This window comes from Diabrotica virgifera, chromosome 6, assembly GCF_917563875.1.
Source record: "Diabrotica virgifera virgifera chromosome 6, PGI_DIABVI_V3a".
NCBI lineage: Eukaryota > Metazoa > Arthropoda > Insecta > Coleoptera > Chrysomelidae > Diabrotica > Diabrotica virgifera.
Genome location: NC_065448.1, coordinates 176570419 through 176593528, shown reverse-complemented (window position 1 = coordinate 176593528; position 23110 = coordinate 176570419). Strand labels below are relative to the sequence as shown.

Here is a 23110-nt window from a genome sequence, read left to right as displayed (position 1 = left end):
GTAAATATCTTTGAAACGAAAACAACAATATTTATGAAACTTTGCATGCAAGTACAGTGACGCAAAAGGCATCCCATATTTTTTGTTACTACTCCACTTCCGGTTTCACCGGAAATACCCTTAACTTATTTACTTTAAATGGAACACCCTGTATATTTTTGCAGATTTTAAAAGAACTTGTTATTTTTAATTCATACATACCAAGTTTGGAAGAAAAAACTATTAAAACAAGAAATAAATCTCTTTACAGTTAAAAAATAGGTTAATTTATTTACGTTAGACCAATGATATTAAAAATAAAAACAAATAATTTCAAATGTTGAAAATGTTTGCTGTTCACCTCCTGACAACGTGTAAGCCTATAAATAAACTCGTGAGTCACTTTTTGCAAGATTTCTCCACGTATTAGTTCACATTCATCAATTTATTATTCTTTGTCTCAAATCCTGCAAGCATGTTGGGCGCCTAACGTAAACACGTAATTTTAGATAACCCAAAGAACAAAATCTAACGGGTTGAGGTTCGGAGAACGAGCGGGCCACTTTATGAATCCTCTACGTCCAATCCATGGATTTGGAAAATTCACTTCCAAAAAATGAAAATTCACCATAACCTATTATCATTAATATTTCAATAAGATCTTTTCCACTTAAATGAACCATTTTTAATACAACTTATTGCTGTCAATTAGTTCAGTAACAGTTTTAGCTAAATTCAAATAAGTCATGCAGTGCATGTAAACAACAATTTTACTCTACAGTATAGATGGTACTCGTTTATTTCCTATTACGTTGTATTAATACAAAAAATTATCTACAGACACTTTTTAACAAATTTTCTCTACCAAATTTGGTATGTATGAATTAAAAATAACAAGTTTTTTTAAAATCCGCAAAAATTTATAGGGTGTCCCATTTAAATTAAATAAGTTAGGGGTATTTCCGGTGAAACCAGAAGTGGAATAGTAACAAAAAATATGGCAACAGATGCCTTTTGCGTCACTGTAGTTGCACGCAAAGTTTCATAAATATTGTTCTTTTCGTTTCAAAGATATTTGCTGGGTTCCATACTTTATCCCAATCCAGTATAGGTAAATATAGTTATACAAGTTCTCAGGACTTCAGAAGACCCGCTTTATAAAGTTTTCTATAATCTTTTTTATAGAAGCAGTCCATTTTGAGTGTAGAGACAGAGTCCACGATCAAGGATCCTCCCTATCCGTTTCCTCCATATTTTTATTTATACAGTGATGAGCGAGATAATAACCGGCAAAATAACGCAAAAGATGGAAAAAATATTAAGTTGTGAGATAAAAAGAGATGAAACTGGTAGAAATGGGAAATTTAGCGATAATAACGTATAAATTAACATTATATTGATTGTTTCCCACCTTTAGACGTATCAGATGAGTATGTGAACTAAAACTGTCACTGTCACAGTGCTAGGTGCCAAATTCGTCCGATACGTATAAAGGTGGGAAACAACCAATATAATGTAATTTTATTCGTTTATATCGCTAATGTTCTTATTTATTTTATATCAACACCAATGAGTTGGTAGCAGATCACCTACAATACTCATAGAAAGATCAGAATTTGATAATAATTCGAGGGTACAACTGTACAACAACCATAGACATAATAACAATAAATCAAAACGGCAAACAAGTGTATGTTCTCAAAAAAATTGATAGTGTGTAAAAAATGTTTTATTATCAGCTAAGTACTTTCAACACATATAACGTGCCATCATCAGAGCTTCGTCCTCTTATAAAACCTTCATAGAAGAGCAATTGCTAAAACGACACAATTTTTATTGTTAATTACACAATTATTAATCAAAAAAATGTATAGAACATTTTTAGCTTAGAATGAATGTTTTTATCAAATTTTGTGGTCAAAATATAATAAAAAGTTTCCACCCCTGAGATGGGGTGGCAACCACCCCCATGGTAAAAGCGTCTTTCGGCATCATATAGATTTTGATCCATGGAGTATCCACTACTTATTCTCAAATTTTCAAGCAAATCGATCCATTCTGTAAAAATTGCGAGGTGAAAAGCTTCGGTTCCAGGACTATGTATGGGTGTGAGACGTGGATTCTAACCAAAGAAATTGAAAGAAAACTTAGATGTTTTGAGAAAAAAATCCTCAAAAGAATCTTTGGACCTTATCACGACCCTAATAGCAAGCAATACAGAGTGTGAATAAACGCTGAGGTCAAGCAGATGGATAGTGCGAGCGACGTAGTCCAAAAAATTAAATCTCAACGTCTAAGATAAGACCATAGACTTCCCAATAACCGCCTTGCCAAGTTAATCTGGGAGGAACCCCCACAGGAAGAAAGCCCTTAGGACGCCCACGAATGCGATGGAGAGACAATATATGGTCAGATTTAAGAACAATGTGGGTACCCACTGACCCAACTATCATGGACGACCGTTCGAGATGGAAGCGAGTTATGCAGTCAGCCAAGACTCACCCCAGGTTGTAGTGTGCTACCAGAAGAAGAAAAGAAAGTTTGGGGGTGAGTCAACTACTCATCCCTGGAATAAGTATAGTTACGGAACCAACAGATGAGCCTCGGAGTATAAAACGGATTGACCAGTGACGACTATTAGGTAACCAAATATGGAATTCGAGATAGGATCGTGGAATGTCAGAACCTTGACTAAACCGTGCAGAGAAAACTACCAAAGGAGCTGTTTAGATACAAAATCACAATCGTGGCACTTCAAAAAACAAAATGGTTAGGTAATGAGATCATAAGCACATACTATTTTAAGAAGTGGTAAACCAACTGCAAGTGGAAGTAAAGAGCTGAGAATGGCGTTCATAGTGAACAAGAAAGTAAAATGCAGTCTATTAGTCTTTCAGCCGTTAAGTGAAAGAATGTGTAAATTACGAATTAAATAAAGGTTCTTTAATATTACAATTATCAATATGCATTGTCCTACTAAAGAAAAAAAAACTGTTTTATTAACATCTAGAGAGAGCATACAGTCACCAGAAAATGACATAAAAATAATAATCGGTAACATGAGTGCCAAGATTGAAAAAAAACCTAATACTTAGGAACAATTAAATAGGTATGCATAGCCTCCGTGGTAAAACTAATTATCATAATAGAAGCTCATTAATAGAGTCCGCTGCTAAAATACGCATGCTTAGATGCTACATATTTAGCATCTTCCTATACCGTAGAGGGGCAGCCACTCTAACTAAAGCGATGATGAGAAAAGTGGAAGTTTTTTAGATGTAGCTTAACAGAAGAAACCTGAGAATACCTTACGTAGATAAAGTCACGAATAAAGAAGTTGTGCGAAGACTTTCAAAAGAAACAAAATTGAATAATACGATAAACATACGAAAACTACCATTTCTTGGCCACGTGATAAGAGGGAAAAACACCAGCTTCTCCAGAATATCATCCAGGGAAAGATTTTAGGAACGCATAGCTTTGGAAGGTGACGAATGTCATGGCTGCGCAATCTCAGGGAGTGGTTTAATTACTCGTCTAACCAGCTTTTTTGGGCAGCAGTGAACAGAGTTCAAATAATTATGATGCTCGCCAACCTTCGAAAAAAGACGGAACCTTAAGAAGAAGAACAACAAACTACTTTGAACATAAGTACACTCAACGAAAAAGGTACGTAATATCAATAAAAATGTTAATTCAGACAACAAACGCAATACTTAAAATTTGTCCAATTCTTGGTTTTATTGGGACAACAAAACGATGTTCATCAATTCATTAGTTTCGTTCGTTGAGCCAATGTATTACGTTTATTTTAATGGATGAACATTCATTATGTATACCATAATATCACTTTATTGGTGTTACGAACTCTGTTCACTGAGTCAACGAACACTATTTATTGATATTACGAACTCTGTTCACTGAGTCAACGAACACTATTTATTGAAACAACAACGTCGTTAATTGACCGACGAAGACTATTCGTTGTGTCAATAACAGTGTTATTTCTCCTAACGTATTTCGTTTATTTCTACAATTATTTCCGTTTATTGTTACAATTAATTCCGTTCATTCCCACAATAAATACGGGTTTTCTTACAAGCAATTCTATTCATTCTTACAATCAGTTTCGTTCATTCCCACTATGAACGTATTTTATATTAATAATTACTGAATGCAATAGCCCAATGCATGATATTAATTGATTAATAATAATTTTTTCGATCCCCTTTTTTTGTCCTTAACCTAAAGGACTTTACACTGTGTGATTTTTCATATGATTTCACTTATACAGTGTACTGGAATAAGTGTTACACTGCCCCACCCCCTTATTAACTTATTTATTTTTAGCACATAAGCCAAACGCTCGGACAAGTCGATTTTTAAAATGATCAAAGTATATTATAACATCAATGTTTCGAACTTTACACGATCCCTCTTCAGGTGACAGGCGCGGCGTAACCTTGATTTTTTTAATGGGAAAGTACGTCATGTGACAGCTTATTTAAAAGCGTTTGAAGTAGTGAGTCCAAAAATGTATAACACTTTAATCCTTTTTGAGAGCGCAGCTGCAAAATTTCGATCGAATTCTTTTTAAGCGCATTCATTTTTTTTGGAATTCTGAGAAAACTAATAAGTATTTTTGAAAAATTTAAACGCAGAATAAAATATTACATTATTACCGAGGGCAGAAAATCCCTTAGAATAAACAAAAAGTTTCTGTTGAATGGTATGCCTATTTGAAAGTAAAAATCATACTAAATTTTCTTTTTCACCCCTGTGACTTATTAAAATAATCATTATAGAGGTTCTCAGGGACTTCAGACCCTCGATAATACTGTAATATTTTATTTTGAATTTAAATTATCAAAAATAATAATTAGTTTTCTCAGGATTCGAAAAAAATGAATACATTTAAAAAGAATTCGACCGAAATTTCACGATAATAGACACACAAAAACTTCCTTCTACTACGGACTACACTTGAAAACGAAATGCAATTATTATTCGGCACTTCGGTAACACAGAGAAGCTAGGGGTATCACGATAAAAAAAGCCGTTAACTTTCAAATGGTCAAGCAAAACGTTTATTGTCTCAACAACTACGATTATTGTCACAATGAACGCATTGATTGTGGGAATTAAATGCAGTAGTAGATTGATTAATGCATTCGTTGTCACAACAATCAATTTACATCTATTCAATAATCATATATTACTCTATATTAACAACATTTGTACATTGTTTTAATGAAATCTGTACGTTGTCACCATAAACCAAGGTAATTGCTTGTCATCTACGAAATCAAGAACGTGAGTTGCTGCCAGAATTAACAGTATTTATTAAATATACGAAACTAAGTTATTGGCTGAATAAATTGAGTGTTATTGATTAATCTACTCTAGTTATTTTCACAATTATTATTCAATCATTGTGACAATAACCAAATACATTCGTCAATGTCTAAAAGTTCGTTGAAACAACAAATTAAATTGTTGTGACAACGAAATACTATTCAGTAATCACTGTTAATCAATATTACGAACTAAATTTTTTTGAGTGTATAACAACCCGGTGCCGCCCAAAATCCCGACAGCCAAAATCCCGACAGCCAAAATCCCGACGGCCAAAACACCGACACGCCAGAATCCCGACACGTCAGAATCCCGACAGGCCAAAATCCCGACATGTAAATTATTATGTACTTTAAAAGAAAAAAAATTTTAAACACTTCATTTTGTAATATAAAAGCTATACTTACTGAAATGGAAGGTTGTAAGTGACATGATAATATCTATTATTTGAAAGTAAACTTGTAAATTCAGGATTTGATTATACATAAATTATTGGACTATATATATATATATATATATATATATATATATATATATATATATATATATATATATATATGAGCAATATTTCTACTTTTCGGTGAATTTTGTGGGGAGGGTCCTCGGATTTTATTCAAATTTTAGTATGTTATTGGACTTATTGAGAAAACGTCATCCTGAGAGTTACAGCCCCCTAGGGGCCTTAGAGCCCTAGATAGGGCCCGTCAAAGACCCAAAAAAGGTCGTTTTTAGCCTATATTTGACAGGCTGTATATCGACTCCCAGTTAACCGATTTTAACTCACCAAACGTTATTTTCTTTATAATTTTAAGTAGTTTTATCAGTGACAATTTCAAGTCTCTAATTAATAACCTTGATTTTTGGGACCATTTTAAGTAACGCTAAAAATTTCAAAAAATTGCTATTTTCAAAAATTTGTTAAAAATCTAATTTTAATCCGATTTTCTTTTTCTGGTCGGCGGTTTAAACGTAATAAAAAGGTCTTTAAAACAATATTTCAAGAGTTAAAATCCGTTCGGTAGAAGCGGATATACAACAGATTGAAAATGGACATTTTTGTAAAAATCGCGTTTTTATGGATTTTCAAAGTGCTGACACGTTTTGGGGTATATATTAAATTGTACCAAAATTTTTTTAGACGTAACTTTTTATATAAATAATAACTTCGTATTGGAGATTTTCTTGGCCCGGGCCTCTATCTACCTTATATAACCCTCTAAAAATGAGTATTTTGTTACTCAAATGAGGTGACTTAACAAACAACTTACGGCCTATTTATATCAATCAGAGAGCCTGAAGACTTTAACTATTACGGATTAGAAAAGTAGAGATCACATTCTTTTATTTGAGGGCTCACACAAACTTCTAGGTAGCCTAGAAGTACAGTTATGATATTTCAAAGTCCTAACTAAAATTAAAGTATCAATTCTGTGAACGCTACTTTTATAGACTAAGTGCCGCTATGGGTGAAATTTGTTAACTATTTTAGGCACGATAAGAGGCCATAACTTAAACAATAAAACCTAAAAGAAAACGTATGAACACTATACCGTCACTTTTTAGAAGCACATACCTCGACAGTGGCGCATCAAACTTTCCACTTATGAACGGGATAAATAAATTAAAAGGTACCCTTCCTTACACCCAGAATTCAATTTTGTTAATTTTTTAAAGTTCTACGTTATTAAGAAATAAAACTCAGTGTAATTTTAACACACCACCCCCATCCCCCTTCCCCCACCACCAAAAAATCCAAAAAACTGTTTTTTAGGGGATTTTTGGTGATTTTCCCTATTTTATAGACTTCAAAATAGATTAAATTAATGTTTTTTTATAGGTTATATGTCAATTGAAGTAATTGTGTCCTGTAGAATATTTAAAAATTGGATAAATACGTTGAAACCCCCAAAAACCCCCTCGAAAAACAATTTTTTGGATTTTTGAAGATGGAGAACCTTACGGAAACTTCTGAAATAAATTAGAAATATAGCATTTGATAAAATACACAAGATTAAAACAAAATAGTCCAACAGCCATCCCCAAAAAAAGTTTTTCGTTTAAAAGTTTATAAAAATAAAAAAATAATTTTTTTTAGGTTACGTCACTCAACCTACGTGTCTATAAAAAATAGGCATGTTTTGTAAAAGCCACAAGTATGCGTGTGAATTTTTTGAAATTTTAAAATTGATTACATCCCACCTAAAAAAAATAAAAAACGAGAAATGAACTTTTTGATGGTGGGGGTAGGAAAACAGGGGAGGCGGGTTGAAATTACACTGAGTCTTATTTTTGAATCACGTATAACTTTAAAAAATAAAAAAAATAATTCTGGGAGTGAGGGAGGGTACCTTTTAATTTATTTATCCCCTCCATAAGTAGAATGTTTGATGCGCCACTGTCGAGGTGTGTGCCTCTAAAAAGTGAACGGCAGAGTGTTCATAGCTTTTCTTTTAGGTTCTACTATTTAAGTTTTAGGCTTTTATCGTGCTTAAAATAATTATCAAATTTCATCTATAGCGGCTCTTAGTCTATAAAAGTAGCGTTCACAGAATTGATACTTTGATTTTAGTTAAGATTTTGAAATATCATAACTGCACTTCTAGGCTACCTAGAAGTTTGTATGACCCCTTAAATAAAAGGTTTTAATCTCTACTTTTATAATCTGTGATAGATAAAGTCTTCAGGCTATCTGATTGATAGAAATAAGCCGTAAGTTGTTTGTTAAGTTGTCTCATTTGAGTAACAAAATACTCATTTTTAGAGGGTTATATAAGGTAGATAGAGGCTCGGGCCAAGAAAATCTCCAATGAAACGTTATTATTTATATAAAAAAACTGCCTGTAAAAAAATTTTTGTACAATTTAATATATACCCCAAAACGTGTCAGCACTTTGAAAATCCGTAAAAACCCCATTTTTACAAAAATGTCTATTTTCAATCTGTTTTATCTCCACTTCTACTAAACGGATTTTAACTCAAAAAATATCATTTTAAAGCCCTTTTTAATACCTTTAAACTGTCGTCCAGAAAATGAAAATCGGATTAAAATTAGGTTTTTGACAAATTTTTGAAAATAGTAATTTTTTGAAATTTTTAGCGTTACTTAAAATGGTCCCAAAAATCAGGGTTATTGACTAAAGCCTTGAAATTGTCACTGAAAAAACTACTTAAAATTACAAAGACAATGACGTTTGGTAAGTCAAAATCGGTTAAATGGGAGCCGATATACAGCCTGTCAAATATACGGCAAAAACGACCTTTTTTGGGTCTTTGACGGGCCCTATCTAGGGCTCTAAGGCCCCTAGGGGTCTGTAAGTCTCAGGATAACGTTTTTTAAATAGGTCCAATAACATACTAAAATTTGAAGAAAATCCGAGGACCCTCCCCACAAAATTCACCGAAAAGTAGAAATATTGCTCATATATATATATATATATATATATATATATATATATATATATATATATATATACATATATATATATATATATATATATATATATATATATATATATATATATATATGTATATATATATATATATATATATATATATATATATATATATATATATATACAGATATATTCTGTCAATCTGGCACCATTTTTAAGCAAAACATGTCAATGTCGCACCCAATTTGACGATGTGGCACCCGATTTTGGGTGCCAGTACGACAGCGTGTATGTTTTCGTCCTAGGAGTGTACAAGTGTTCCTAATGCAGAATATGTAAAAAACGTAATGGTGCCAGATTGAGACTTTTTCTAAACGGACATATTGATTTGTTCAGGCATTTTTCGATAGAGGGCGCTCTACTATATACAACTGTATGTACCTATATAATTTTAATCAATTTGGCACCAATAAAAAAAGTGGCATAGTGGCACCATAAATCTGACAACCCCGCCTTTCCCTAATATAACCTAACTGATGTTACTTGGCGCCGATTTGTTATACCGCTTAAATCGCTGCGATCAATGGAGATATATATCCGATTCTATGTAATAAAGTATTTTCAAAGGTGCTCTTTGTGTGCAGTAAATCAAAGTGAGTGCAATAAACAATAAATTGGATGTTAACATGAGAGACAGAACGAAAAGAATACTTAAATTATTAGACGACAAAGTACAAGATAACTAACCTAACCTAATTATAATAATAGTAATACAGTATTAACCCTTTAACGTTTAGTGTTTATATTTGAAGCCACTAATGGTAGGCAAGCCCAAGCGGAGATTTTTGCAGTTACTCGAGCGCGTCATATTATCATATGGGTAGAATCCTGGTACCCTGCAGATGTACGTCTACTATATATTGGCTCTTACAGGGGAGTTCGTTAAGGGGGGGCCGAAAAAAAATCTATCCTTAAAAAACTCCAAATTGTCAGATTAAGATAATGTAAGTTAAATAAATGAAAAAGAGTGTATATTTCAAAAATCAGACGATTTGAGCCGGGCGTAAGGAAATGGGTGAGTCCCAAAATTTCACAAGAAAAAAGCGAATATTTCGCGAAATAAATGACAGATCGAAAAACTAAAAAATTTGTGCTCAATATTTTTTATAAATCTATCGAATGATACTATACACGACTTCCCACATAAAGGGGTGGGGGGGATTTTATATTTTAAATACGAATCCCGCGATATTTCGCGAAATGAACATCAGATCGAAAATCTGTAAAATACCCTTATTCAATATTTTTAAAAAATCTATAGAATGGCACCACACACGACCTCCCACGGAGGTGGGGTGGTGGGTTACTTTAAAATCCTAAATAGGAGCCCCCATTTTTTATTGCAGATTTGGATTCCATACGTAAAAATAAGTAACTTTTATGCGAAACATTTTTTCGAATTATGGATAGATGGCGTCATAATCGGAAAAAACGATTGTTGGAAATGGAAAACTAAATTAAAAAATGGCATGCGCCTAATAAAATTGAAAACTTTACTTAACTTTTTTTGGTTTTGGGACCTACTCTTCACAACCCAATAGGTCCCCAAAGCGCTCGAGTGACTGCAAATTTATCATACTTTGCTCCATTACCACAAAGAATACTCTAAAAGCATTAATTTTTTTCTTGTAAGAACTGAGTCATTCTATTGTGGAATGAAGTGGAGAAACTAACGTGGTTTTTTATCTAATGAAACTTTTTATTTATTTGATGAAATAGAATCGCCAAGATAAATGTACAGATTTAAAATCCATATATACAGAGAGATTCTAAATTATGGAATAAATTCCTTTTATGGTCACTTTGGAGAAAAATCCCGAGACAGGTCGATTTTTAATTTTAAAGTATGATTTTTTGACATATATGTCATAATAGTAACGTCATCCATTAGGGCGTGATGACGTAATCGATGATTTTTTTTAAATGAGAATAGGGGTCGTGTAGTAGCTCATTTAAAAGGTTATTTAATTCTCTATTCGGTAATATGAACATAATCCTTATTTATAAAAAGTGGCCAAAAAAATTATTTTTGAATTAAATTATTTGCTGCAAAAAGGAGAATGTATGTATTTTATTTAACTCAAAATACATTCTACTACTGTGAGAAAAGAGAAAAATATGTTTATTTGATAAATAAACATTGCCTTTCGCTTAAATTAAATGTTCAAACTGCCAACAAGTAGGTGAGTGGCTGTTTGACATTTAATTTATGCGAAAAGCAATGTTTATGTATGAAATAAACATTTTTTTTTATATTTTCTTACATCAGTAAAATGTATTTTGAGTTAAATAAATTACATATCTAGTTATATTCTTCTTTTTGCGCCAATTAATTTATTTCAAAAAAATATATTTTTGGCCATCCTGTATAAATAATAATGTTATTGTTTATATTACTGACTAGAGAATTGACTAACCTTTCAAATGAGCTACCACACGAGCCCCGTTTCCATTTTTAAAAAGTCATCGATTACATCAAACGCCCAAATGAATGAAGTCACTATTACCTATATTATATAATATGTCAAAAAATCATAATTTAGAAATAAAAATCGACCTGTCTCGGGATTTTTCTCCAAAGTGGACTGTTTTCGATAAATTGAATTTATTCCATTATTTTAAACATCTCTATACAGGTGAGTCCACGAGTCTTTACCCGTGCGTTATCCTTTAAAGTTAAAGCATACGAAATAAGTCGAAAAATTTACTAAACGCAACAGCAAGTGAGAGTAAGTAGCTACTGTTCCAATCACGGGTTAAAATTTGACGTTATCAAATAAATTAAATGGCAAATGTAAGTTTCGCTTTAAAATTTTGGTGCAGAATTACAGCTACATTTGAAGTAGGTTAATAAATTCTTTTATTATCATTGATTAATAAATAAATAAGCAATTTATAAAAAAAAATTAATAACATATTTTCTATTTGATATTTTATTCACTTTGGCGGAACATTGAACACAAGCATTCCTTAACTGTGTCAATGAGGTTAGTTGTCAAAATTAATCGTAAAATAACAGAAACTTATTATAAAATTTCAAAGTCCAATATAAAATTAGTTGGGAAAACAACTGTTTGTATACTATAAAAAACTTCAACAAACTGACAGCCATAAATGTAAACAAACGAAAACGTCAGAAATTGTACTTAAAATATGTGAAAACATCCCCAATCGTCCTTTTTTGTACCTATCTCTTTTCATTGTACTGAGCGTAGATCCTTCATAAAAATAACATGTGTTTTTACTTAATAAGAGGCGGTAACTGGTTTGTCATTAGTTTCATGCGTGGAACAGAATGATGCTAGATAAAAAGTATGTGTTTTATCTCGCCAGGTATTCATAAGGCACGGGTACAGACTCGTGGACTCAGTGCATATACAGTGATGAGTGCGCTAATAACTGGCAAAATCACGTAAAAGATAGAAAACATTAAGTTATTAGATAAAAAAAATGAAACTAGTAGATGTGGGAAGTTTAGCGACAATAACCTATAAATTTACATTATATTTACTGTTTCCCACCTTTAGACGTATCGCACGAGTTTAGCAACTGCCACTGTGAGAGTGACTGTTTTAGTTGATATTCTCCTCTGATACGTCTAAAGGTGGGAAACAATAAATAGAATTTAAATTTATACGTTTTTATCGCTAAATTTCCCAACTCTACTAGTTTCATTTCATTCTATCTCACAATTTAATATGTTTTCCATCTTTTGCGTTATTTTGCCGATTATTAGCGAGCTCATCAATGTATACAAAAGTGACTACATATTAGGTACAGTTATTATTGTTTGGGTGGAAATGATAGCTTTTCTCTAGCTTTGAAATTTACAAGACGTCAAAAAATTGTCCTGTGTATAAGATCAGTATATCAAAAAAATATAGTTTTTATATACTTGGAAAGCAAAAATTCTATAGAAAATCATATTAAAAAATAAACTTTTTGTCTTCAAACAAAAACAAACACCAGCGCAATAAGAAACAACAAACCATGGTTTTGTCAAGAAGTCAAAGAACTCGCAGAACAAAAGAGAAAATGCTATATGTGTTACAAAAGTACCGGAACGCAGGAACAACGCGCCATCTATATAGAAAAAACAAACAGAATAAATTCGCTAATAAGAACAATAAAAAGAGAGCATTGAATCAAGTTCACAAGTGACATGGATCACTACAACTTCGGAGCACAGAGGAAAGTTTGGAAAATGCTAAAAAACAGAGAAAAAAACCAATAAATGAATTTGCACAGACAATAGGGATACCAACTGAGACATGGAAAAATATTTCAAAGAACCCTACGAAGGTGAAGAAGCCAATGACGAACACGATTACAAAACAGAAGACAGGTATATCACTAAAGAAACTGAAGGAGAAGCGAGAATGAAGATCTTAAAGAATAGACGATCGCCAGGTACTGATGGAATACCGAACGAACTGCTGAAATACAGCGGTCAGAAAGTCAATAATTATTGTCTCACAACATTGTTTAACAACATTTTAGACAGAGCAGAGATACCACAAGATTGGCACACCAGTATCACAATACCCATCTTTAAGAAAGGACAAATATCATATCCGGACAACTACAGAGGAATAACTCTCTTAAATAAGACAATAAAGTTATTCACAGGCATATTCAAGGATAAATTGGATTTACAGACAAAGAGCAGAGAAGAACAGGAAGTATTCAGAAAACTCAGGTCGACGACAGATGCAATATTTGTCATGAAACAAGTGAAAGAGAAGTAGATAAAATATAACAAACCCGCATATATTTATTTCGTAGACCTAACGAAAGCATTTGACAGTCATAAAACCAATGAACAATAACAGCACGACAAAAATTAAAACAGACGACACCACTACGGCCAACATACCAACACCAGTGGGAATCAGACAGAGAGACAGCCTCAGTCCATTTCTATTCAATATACTAATGGATGAAATAATAGAAGATGTGGAATTGCTACAACTAGGATACAGACTTGGTCACAGTAGAATCAGTGTAGTGTGCTAAGCGAATGATGCAGCCCTGATTTCAGAGGATGAGTATGACCTACAAAGACAACTTTATCGATTCTACCAAGCATGACGACGACTTACATGAACATATCCACTCAGAAAACAAAATGCATTACCATTGCGAAACGTTAAATTAGGTGCAAGCTCATGGTAAAGAGGAAACCCATAGAACAGCTAAACCAGTTTAAATATCTAGGTGTAGACTTATCAAGTTATGCCCTAACCAGAGACTTAAGAGGACAAATTAACAAGGCCGCCGTCTTCTCCGGATGTTTGAGAGATGTGGTCTGGAATAACCCATATATGACAATGGACAGCAAAGTTAGAATTTATAAAACTTGCATCAGAACTGTTAGGAGCTATGGCATTGAATCAAGAGAAGACACCAATAAAACCAAAAGTATGCTACGGACAGCCGAAATTAAGACACCAAGAGCAATAGCAGGGAAGACAAAAAGAGATATAATACGAAATAACTTCATCAGGGAACAATGTGGTGTGCAAGATGTAGTCAGATGGGGTAGGCAAAAATGAAGAGAATGGTTCAGTCATGTATAAAGAATGGAGGAGCACAGACTACAAAGAATTGCACTAGAAGAAAAGCCAGCAGGCAAGCGTTCACCGGGGAGAGCACCAAAAAGATGGTAGTCTACCTCTCAAGAAATACTTCAACGTCGGAATTAAAAAATCGACAGATCTACAACAAGTATAAGAAGAAGATATTCCGTAGTTTATTATTATTTATTTTGTTTTTAGTGTATATTTTGTTTGTTGAGCAAGAATGTCTTTCTGTTATGCAGTTTTGATAGTTTATTTTTGAGGAACATTTATATACGCACAAATTTAAAATAAAATAAAGTTTAATGCGTTAGATGTCTTTCTTCATTCGAATAAAATTGCATATTTTTTATTACGATAATTAGTGGCACCCACTTTTACATGCATATTTTATGAACATGTAAAACAAGTGTCGAGTTTAAATAACTAATATACACTTTAATCAGAAAAACAGTCAATGTGACCCCCATAAATGTGGCAATGCTGCGTGGTGCTTGTTTGTAATATATTATCAAAATTTTATACAGCTTGGGTGCCTATTTATCAAATAGTTTCTGGGTGCCTAAATATCAATATTTACTATATACAATATACACCGGGAGCTACATTGACGTCGGTTTACTGGGTGCCTGTAGCTACAGTTACTATGTATATATATATATATATATATATATATATATATATATATATATATATATATATATATATATATATATTGATGTGATCTTGATTATTGATATGAGATAATATCTTATATGTTACTTAATTTAATCAATGTATTAATACTAATCTAATTAATTAACCAGATCACATATCAATATGTTTTCAATCTCAGAGCGAATTATAAATTAATTACTTACTTCCGTGGCTTCTAAATATTTCTTAATGGTTCCTAATCGGGATAGAAAAGAAAAGAGTAAAAAAAATACACATATGGGTTACAATTATAATCAAAATATTTTTTATTTTATTTAAAAGGCAATCAATGCTTAATATTTGCTATTTCTTATTATTCTTAAACATAACATTTACAAATGGGAATCTTATTTCCTTTTGGTTTTCAATTGAAAGTTTTTATTAACATTTAACTATTAGGAGTTATTAGGAACAACTCTATTTAAGTTTGATGAAGCTTTTCTGATATTATTGATTATGTTATTCAATTTTTTATATGGAATTTAATACGAAAAACCCATACATTCATGTCCAAACAAATGAGACTGACCTTTTCCTGGTGAACTGAAAATGTCCTCACACAAGACCCTTTCCTGCTATCCTTGGCTGCGATCAAACCTCGTCCTGGCTTCCAGTGATGTTCTCCTTTGAAAAACTAGCTCGAATAGCTCTCGTTCCTGCTTTTGTCGTGATGCTGTGTTCTACCTTTTTCGAAACTGCTATCAGCTACCGGGACACTCTGGGCTCAAGGAGGTTCTTTTACTCTCGACCTGGCCTACTTCTCGTTCCACGATAGATACTCCACACTCACGGAACTACACCGGCTTTCTCACTCCTCGAACACTACCGTCTACTACTCGACTTCACTTCTCGACAGCTCAAAACATTCTGATCTCACTTTCTCATCCATTCCCCTACTTTCTAAATATCCCTTCCAGATTCACAAATCAATCTTCCACCACCAACTCTCATTCGTAATATTCCTCAAAACCAATTTTTAATCTTTCTAAATATGCTTAATGGATTTCAAAAGAAAATATTTAATTCCCATTCTAAAATACTTTCTAACTATTTACAAATTTTAATGACCTATTCTCTCTTTCAAATGAGTCTTATTTAGCATAGGCTAATGATCGAAACCTTCCGCGAAAAACGATAATGAACTATCATCTATTTCACTGAGTTTTATTTAGCATAGGCTAATGATCGACCTTCCGAGAAGAACGATAATGGTACGCGTCATTCACTTTGTTTATCTAAGCACATTGTTCCGAGTTTCGTACGCTTATTCTAATCACTTCTTAAAATTAAATATAACAATTTGTTGTATACAGGTTGTTCTAAATTTATATGCCCGAGGTTGAGAAAATTAAAAATATTTTATATTAAAGTGAATTTTGTTTATAATTATCAAAATTTAATTTTCATATCAAATAGAAATATAACAAATCCCCGCCTTGTATTCGATAAAATTTATCTGCATTTTTAAATAAATTTTCTCGAGGCAAAACCAACTCCCTGTATATTTCCTTACTTTAATCTACGTCTTATATCCTAACTTACTATCTACTTCATGTAATTCTGTCTTTTATTCGTGATATTTGTATACATCGTGAATATTATAAATTCCTCGGATCTTTTCCGAGTTCCTGTGCCTCAACTCATAACTATTTATCCCATTTTCATTATTCACGATGTACGGGCCTTCGAAAACAGGCATCAACTTTGCGCAAATGCCCCCAGGAAGATTTGATACTCGTAATGCCCTCACGAGTACTATTTCACCCTTTTGGAAAGTCACTGGTCTTCTTTTTCTATTTTGTTCCTGTCTTTGGATATATTTTTCGTTGCTTCGCCGTAATCTTCTCTGTACGGTTTCAATCACCTGTTGATATTCTTTTGGCTCTTGGTCTTCCCATGGCCTTATCGGCAGTACACCCTTCATGATGTATTCTGGGGTCTCTTTTGTTATTGTGCTCGGAATTTTATTTAGATACCTTTCTATTTCCGCCATTTTCCTGTCCCAGTGGCGATGTTGACCATCTGTTGCAATGCGAAGAAATTTCGTCACTTCCTGTATGAATCGTTCCGAAGGATTACTCTGTGGATGCCTGATGCTGACAAAATTTGTCTCTATTCCTCGTTCTCGAAGTTGTCCCTTGAAACGATCATTTCGGAAATACGTTGCATTGTCCAGTAGAATCTTTTTTGGTGTTCCTACTATGGCTATAAAATTGTCGATTTTTCTTAATATTTCCTGCCCCTTTGTGGTGCGGCAACTATATAATTTTACGTATTTTGAAAACACATCCACCATTACCAGAATATGTTTGTTCCTTTTAGTGGTCATAATTAGATCGCTTAACATATCTATTGCTACAATGTCTAGTTTGTTTCGGGCTTCAATATTTTTGGCAACATTTTCGTTTTTGAAATTCCGACTCTTATATTTTTGACATACATCGCACTTCTGGGTAATTTCCTTTGCAATGCGGTAATCCTGTCGGCTGATGTAATTTTCCCTAAAAACGAGCCAAACTTTTCTGCTACCGATATGCCCATTGTCCTCATGTAATTTCTTTATTATCTTTTCGGCCAATGTCTGTGTCACTAAATATAGTTCCTTTCCGTCTATTCTCTTAAAATATATGTCATTTTCTACTTCCGCTCTTCTTTTCTCTCTTTCCTCTAGGTCTTCTTGGTTTGTCCTTATCTCATTTAACGAATATATCCCTTCTTCTTGTATTAATCTATTTAGTCCCACCTGTAGAGTAATTGTTTCCTTTTTTCCCGTGTCCTCATCCCGTGTTAGAGCGTCGGCTATTATGTTGTCTTTTCCTTTTATATATCGGAACTCAAAATCATACTCCTGTAATAATAGAATACCTCTATGTATTCTATTATTTACTAATCTATTCTTCATGATATGTACTAAAGCTGCATGGTCTGTTTCGATTGTGAATTTTGCTCCCAATAAGTAAAACCTCAATTTGTTTACGCAATATAGTACACTGGCAAACTCCAATTCTGTAACACTATATTTTCTCTCATGTGTTTTAGTCACTCGCGATATAAAACATATCGGCACTTCTTGGTCGTTTTGTATTTGAGACAGAACTCCTGCAAATTTTTGTATGGACGCATCAGTTCGGAGTATAAAAGGTAAATTGTAAATGGGGTGGTATATTTTCGTTCCTTTTGCGAATTCTCGTTTTAATGTTTCGAAAGCTTCCTCCTGTTCTTCTTTCCAATTCCATTTTATTCCTTTTTTAAGCAACTTTATCAGAGGGATTTCCTTTTGGCTCAAATCGGGAATCAGTTTTTTAAAATAATTTATCGTGCCAAGAAAACCTCTCAATGTTTTCAAATTCGTTGGTCTTGGGTATTCATTTATGAGCTTGACTCTGTCTTCGGATAATCTTACTGTTTTGGTGTCCAATTGAAAACCCAAATAAATGACTTCTTTTTGAAAAAATTGACATTTTTCAATGTTTAATTTCAATCCCGCTGTGTCCAATTCTTCCAGAATTATTTCTATGTGTTTCAGATGACTCTGAGTATCTTGTGAAAAAATTAATAAATCATCGATATAATGAACTATGAAATCTTCGTGGCGATTCAAAATGGTATGTAGAGCTCGGACGAGTGCAGCACAAGCACTCTGCAATCCAAACGGCACTACCTTAAACCGGTAGACAATACCATCAATAGAAAAAGCGGTGTAGTTTCTACACTTTTCAGCTAACGGTATCAACCAAAAACTGTGTTTTAAGTCAATTTTCGAAAATATGTGTGACCCGGTGATTCTTCCAAAAATGGCCTCGATGTTTAGAGGTGATTCATATTGTGATACAGTGTGCTGGTTGATATTCCTGGCATCTAAACATAATCTCAATTCTCCACTGCTTTTCTTTACTATCACAATCGGGTTAACATACGGTGAATCACATCTTTCGATGATTTGATCTTCCAACATTTTATTTATTTCTTCTTTCACCTCTTGTCGATACTTGTATGGAATCGGGTAAGTCTTTGATCGAAAATTTCCCAAGTTTTTCACCTCAAATGAATGTTCGTACTTTTTAGCCACTCTGTTTTCCTCATTGATCAAATTTTCGTAGTTTCTTAACATCAACCGCAATTCTTTTTCTTTCCCTTCTCCACATATCAATTTTCTGTCTTTTTTCTCAGATTCTTCACACATGTTTACCGTGCATTCTGCATCCTCGTTTGCATATACCTCCTCTTCAAATACCACTGTTTCAATCATATTCTTTTCACTTTCATTTTTTAGCTTTATTTCTTCTTCTCCTGAGCCCGTCTCTTCTTTTGAGGAATCCCAGGTTTCCTTTGTTTCTGATACTCTCAAATTTTCTTCTTCTGGGCTCAACTCTTCTTTTGAGGAGCCACAGGTTTCATTTTCTTTTATCTTTTTCTGACCTTTTCTCCTTTTTCTTCTTTGTCCTTGCTTCGCTGCCAAATTCATTTCCACTGTTTGTTCTTTACCTGATTCGTCCGTATTTTGTTTTTCATGTTCCTTGTCCTGTTCTCTTTCTTTTTCTTCTGTTAGTTTCATCGTATTATTTTTAAAATCTATCACTACATGTTTTTCTGCCAATTCGTCCACTCCTACTATCATGTCATGTGACATGTTTGGCATTATTACACATTGTAGTGCATACATATTCTTGCCCAGTCGTACCATTACTCGTATGCCTTCATTTATAGTTGCCAATGTCCGTTTGTTTGCGCCCACTAAATTTACCCTAGGTATTTTATAAATTAAATTTGTTAAGTTAACTTCTTCTATTAGTTTTCTGTTGACCAATGTTATTTCAGATCCAGTGTCTATCATAATTTTAATTGGTTTCTCGTTGATAAATCCATCCACAAATTTTAAATTAACTCCATTTTTCTTTTCGTTGTTTCCTGCCAATTTAATAAACTCCTTGGGGTGACAAAAGATTCCTGTTTGATTTTTGGTTTTTAGTGAGCGCCGTCGTGAAAAGACGCCGGTTGCTCATCGTTGTTTATATTTTCGTCATAATGTCTCTCTCCGTCATATTCATCTGTCTGGGTATTATTTACTTCTCTTCTATTTTCTCTTGGTCTGTCGGATCTGTTTCGGTTTTCTCGATATCCCTGTTCATTTTGTCTACCATTATTTCTGTTTTCTTGATTTGAGCGTGTGGTGTTTCTATTCTGGTATTCTCGATTTCTGTCCTCATTCCATTGCCTATTTCTTTGTTCATAATTTCCTCTTCCGTTGTCTCTATTTTCGTTTTCCCTTCTGGGATTAAAATCTCGTCTTGTATAGTCCCTCCTATTTTGATTTCTATCTCTGTAATCTTGTGTTTCTCGGGGCCTGTAATCTTCTCGCGACCTTCTTGATTTTCTTTCTCTTAGACGTGATTCTCTTATTTGTAGGAATTGGCATAAACTATCTATGTCTTTGTAATTTTGCAATGTGATATGGTCTTCCAGCGTTTCCTCGAAATGTCTTGCAATCAGTTCGACTAATTGTTCCGATGAGTAATTATATTGTAAATGTTTTGCATTATTGTAAATTTGCAAAGCATATGTCCTTTCTGATACACCCATCCTATCATTGTATTTCCCATTTTGCAATTCCTTGTTAATTTCCAATTGTTGGACCTTTCCCCAGAAATAATTCAAAAATTTTTGTTCAAATTGTTGCCAATTGCCGAATTCTTCTTCTTTGCTATCGAACCATAGGCTTGCTTCATATTTGAGATGGTTTCTGATAGTTTCTTTTGCTGTTTCGAAATTTCCGATGTGCTGTATTTTCTTTTTCAGGCTATTTATGAACGGCACTGGGTGTAATCTTCTTACGTCCCCGCCAAACCTTATCTTCACGTCATCTGTGCTATGTATAACCATTTCTCTTCTTTCTCCGACATTTTGTTGAGTATTGATTTCCGCAATCTTTCTTTCCACTTCTTCTATGTCTGCTTGAATAGCGTTTTGCAACTTGTTTTCCAAGCTTTCCATTTCTTTTTTCTGGCAATTCGTTATCTCCTTTATTTTATTTTGAATTTTCATTTCTTGTTCTTTCATGTGATCCTTAATTTTCATTTCATACTTTTCTATGCGTTCCTCCATTTTCTTGTTGTTCTCTTCTATGGCTTGTTTTGTTTCCTTCAGATTTTCTTGCATTATTCTTTTTGTTTCATCCATTTTCTGTTGTGTTTCATCCATTTTTTGATCTAATTTTTGTTGTGTTTCATCTATTTTTTGTTGTGTTTCATCCATTTTTTGTTGTGTTTCATCCATTTTTTGATCCACTTTATCCATTTTCTTTGATGTTTCTTCCTGATTTTTATCCATTGTCCTTTTTGCTTCATCCATTTTTTGTGACTGGAGTTGCATCAGTTGTAATAGTTTATCTATTCCTGATAATTCTTGCTGTTCTGATGCCATGATTGTCGTGTCTAAGATATCTTCTTGGTCTGAATGTTCTTTTTGTTTTTTGTTGTCTTTGCTTTGGCTTCTTGTCACAGACATTTGTTTTCAAGAAGTACTGTCCCCGCCAAATATGAAATTTTACTAGTATGTTACCAAGACGACTTTTTCTCACCCAAATATTATAAATTGTCAATAAATATATCAAATGTAAATATCGTAAAAATAAAATATTAAATCAGTTATGTAAAATTTGTACCTAAAGAGATCTAAAATTTTATGTTATCAAATGTAAGTATCTCACTTTTTACCACAGGCATATAAATTTTCAAATACTGGCTTTACTCTTTCTATCCTTCAAATTTGCCACTAGAAATACTTTACAATGCCCCACGTTGGGCGCCAGTTGATGTGATCTTGATTATTGATATGAGATAATATCTTATATGTTACTTAATTTAATCAATGTATTAATACTAATCTAATTAATTAACCAGATCACATATCAATATGTTTTCAATCTCAGGGCGAATTATAAATTAATTACTTACTTCCGTGGCTTCTAAATATTTCTTAATGGTTCCTAATCGGGATAGAAAAGAAAAGAGTAAAAAAAATACACATATGGGTTACAATTATAATCAAAATATTTTTTATTTTATTTAAAAGGCAATCAATGCTTAATATTTGCTATTTCTTATTATTCTTAAACATAACATTTACAAATGGGAATCTTATTTCCTTTTGGTTTTCAATTGAAAGTTTTTATTAACATTTAACTATTAGGAGTTATTAGGAACAACTCTATTAAAGTTTGATGAAGCTTTTCTGATATTATTGATTATGTTATTAAATTTTTTATATGGAATTTAATACGAAAAACCCATACATTCATGTCCAAACAAATGAGACTGACCTTTTCCTGGTGAACTGAAAATGTCCTCACACAAGACCCTTTCCTGCTATCCTTGGCTGCGATCAAACCTCGTCCTGGCTTCCAGTGATGTTCTCCTTTGAAAAACTAGCTCGAATAGCTCTCGTTCCTGCTTTTGTCGTGATGCTGTGTTCTACCTTTTTCGAAACTGCTATCAGCTACCGGGACACTCTGGGCTCAAGGAGGTTCTTTTACTCTCGACCTGGCCTACTTCTCGTTCCACGATAGATACTCCACACTCACGGAACTACACCGGCTTTCTCACTCCTCGAACACTACCGTCTACTACTCGACTTCACTTCTCGACAGCTCAAAACATTCTGATCTCACTTTCTCATCCATTCCCCTACTTTCTAAATATCCCTTCCAGATTCACAAATCAATCTTCCACCACCAACTCTCATTCGTAATATTCCTCAAAACCAATTTTTAATCTTTCTAAATATGCTTAATGGATTTCAAAAGAAAATATTTAATTCCCATTCTAAAATACTTTCTAACTATTTACAAATTTTAATGACCTATTCTCTCTTTCAAATGAGTCTTATTTAGCATAGGCTAATGATCGAAACCTTCCGCGAAAAACGATAATGAACTATCATCTATTTCACTGAGTTTTATTTAGCATAGGCTAATGATCGACCTTCCGAGAAGAACGATAATGGTACGCGTCATTCACTTTGTTTATCTAAGCACATTGTTCCGAGTTTCGT

General features: G+C 33.2%; 1 protein-coding gene across 4 annotated transcripts in view; it reads right to left on the bottom strand.

The window, feature by feature from the left end:
* LOC114328616 (L-threonine ammonia-lyase) overlaps nucleotides 1-23110 on the bottom strand; it is a 120521-nt gene that overhangs the window by 56637 nt on the left and 40774 nt on the right. The window lies entirely within an intron of this gene.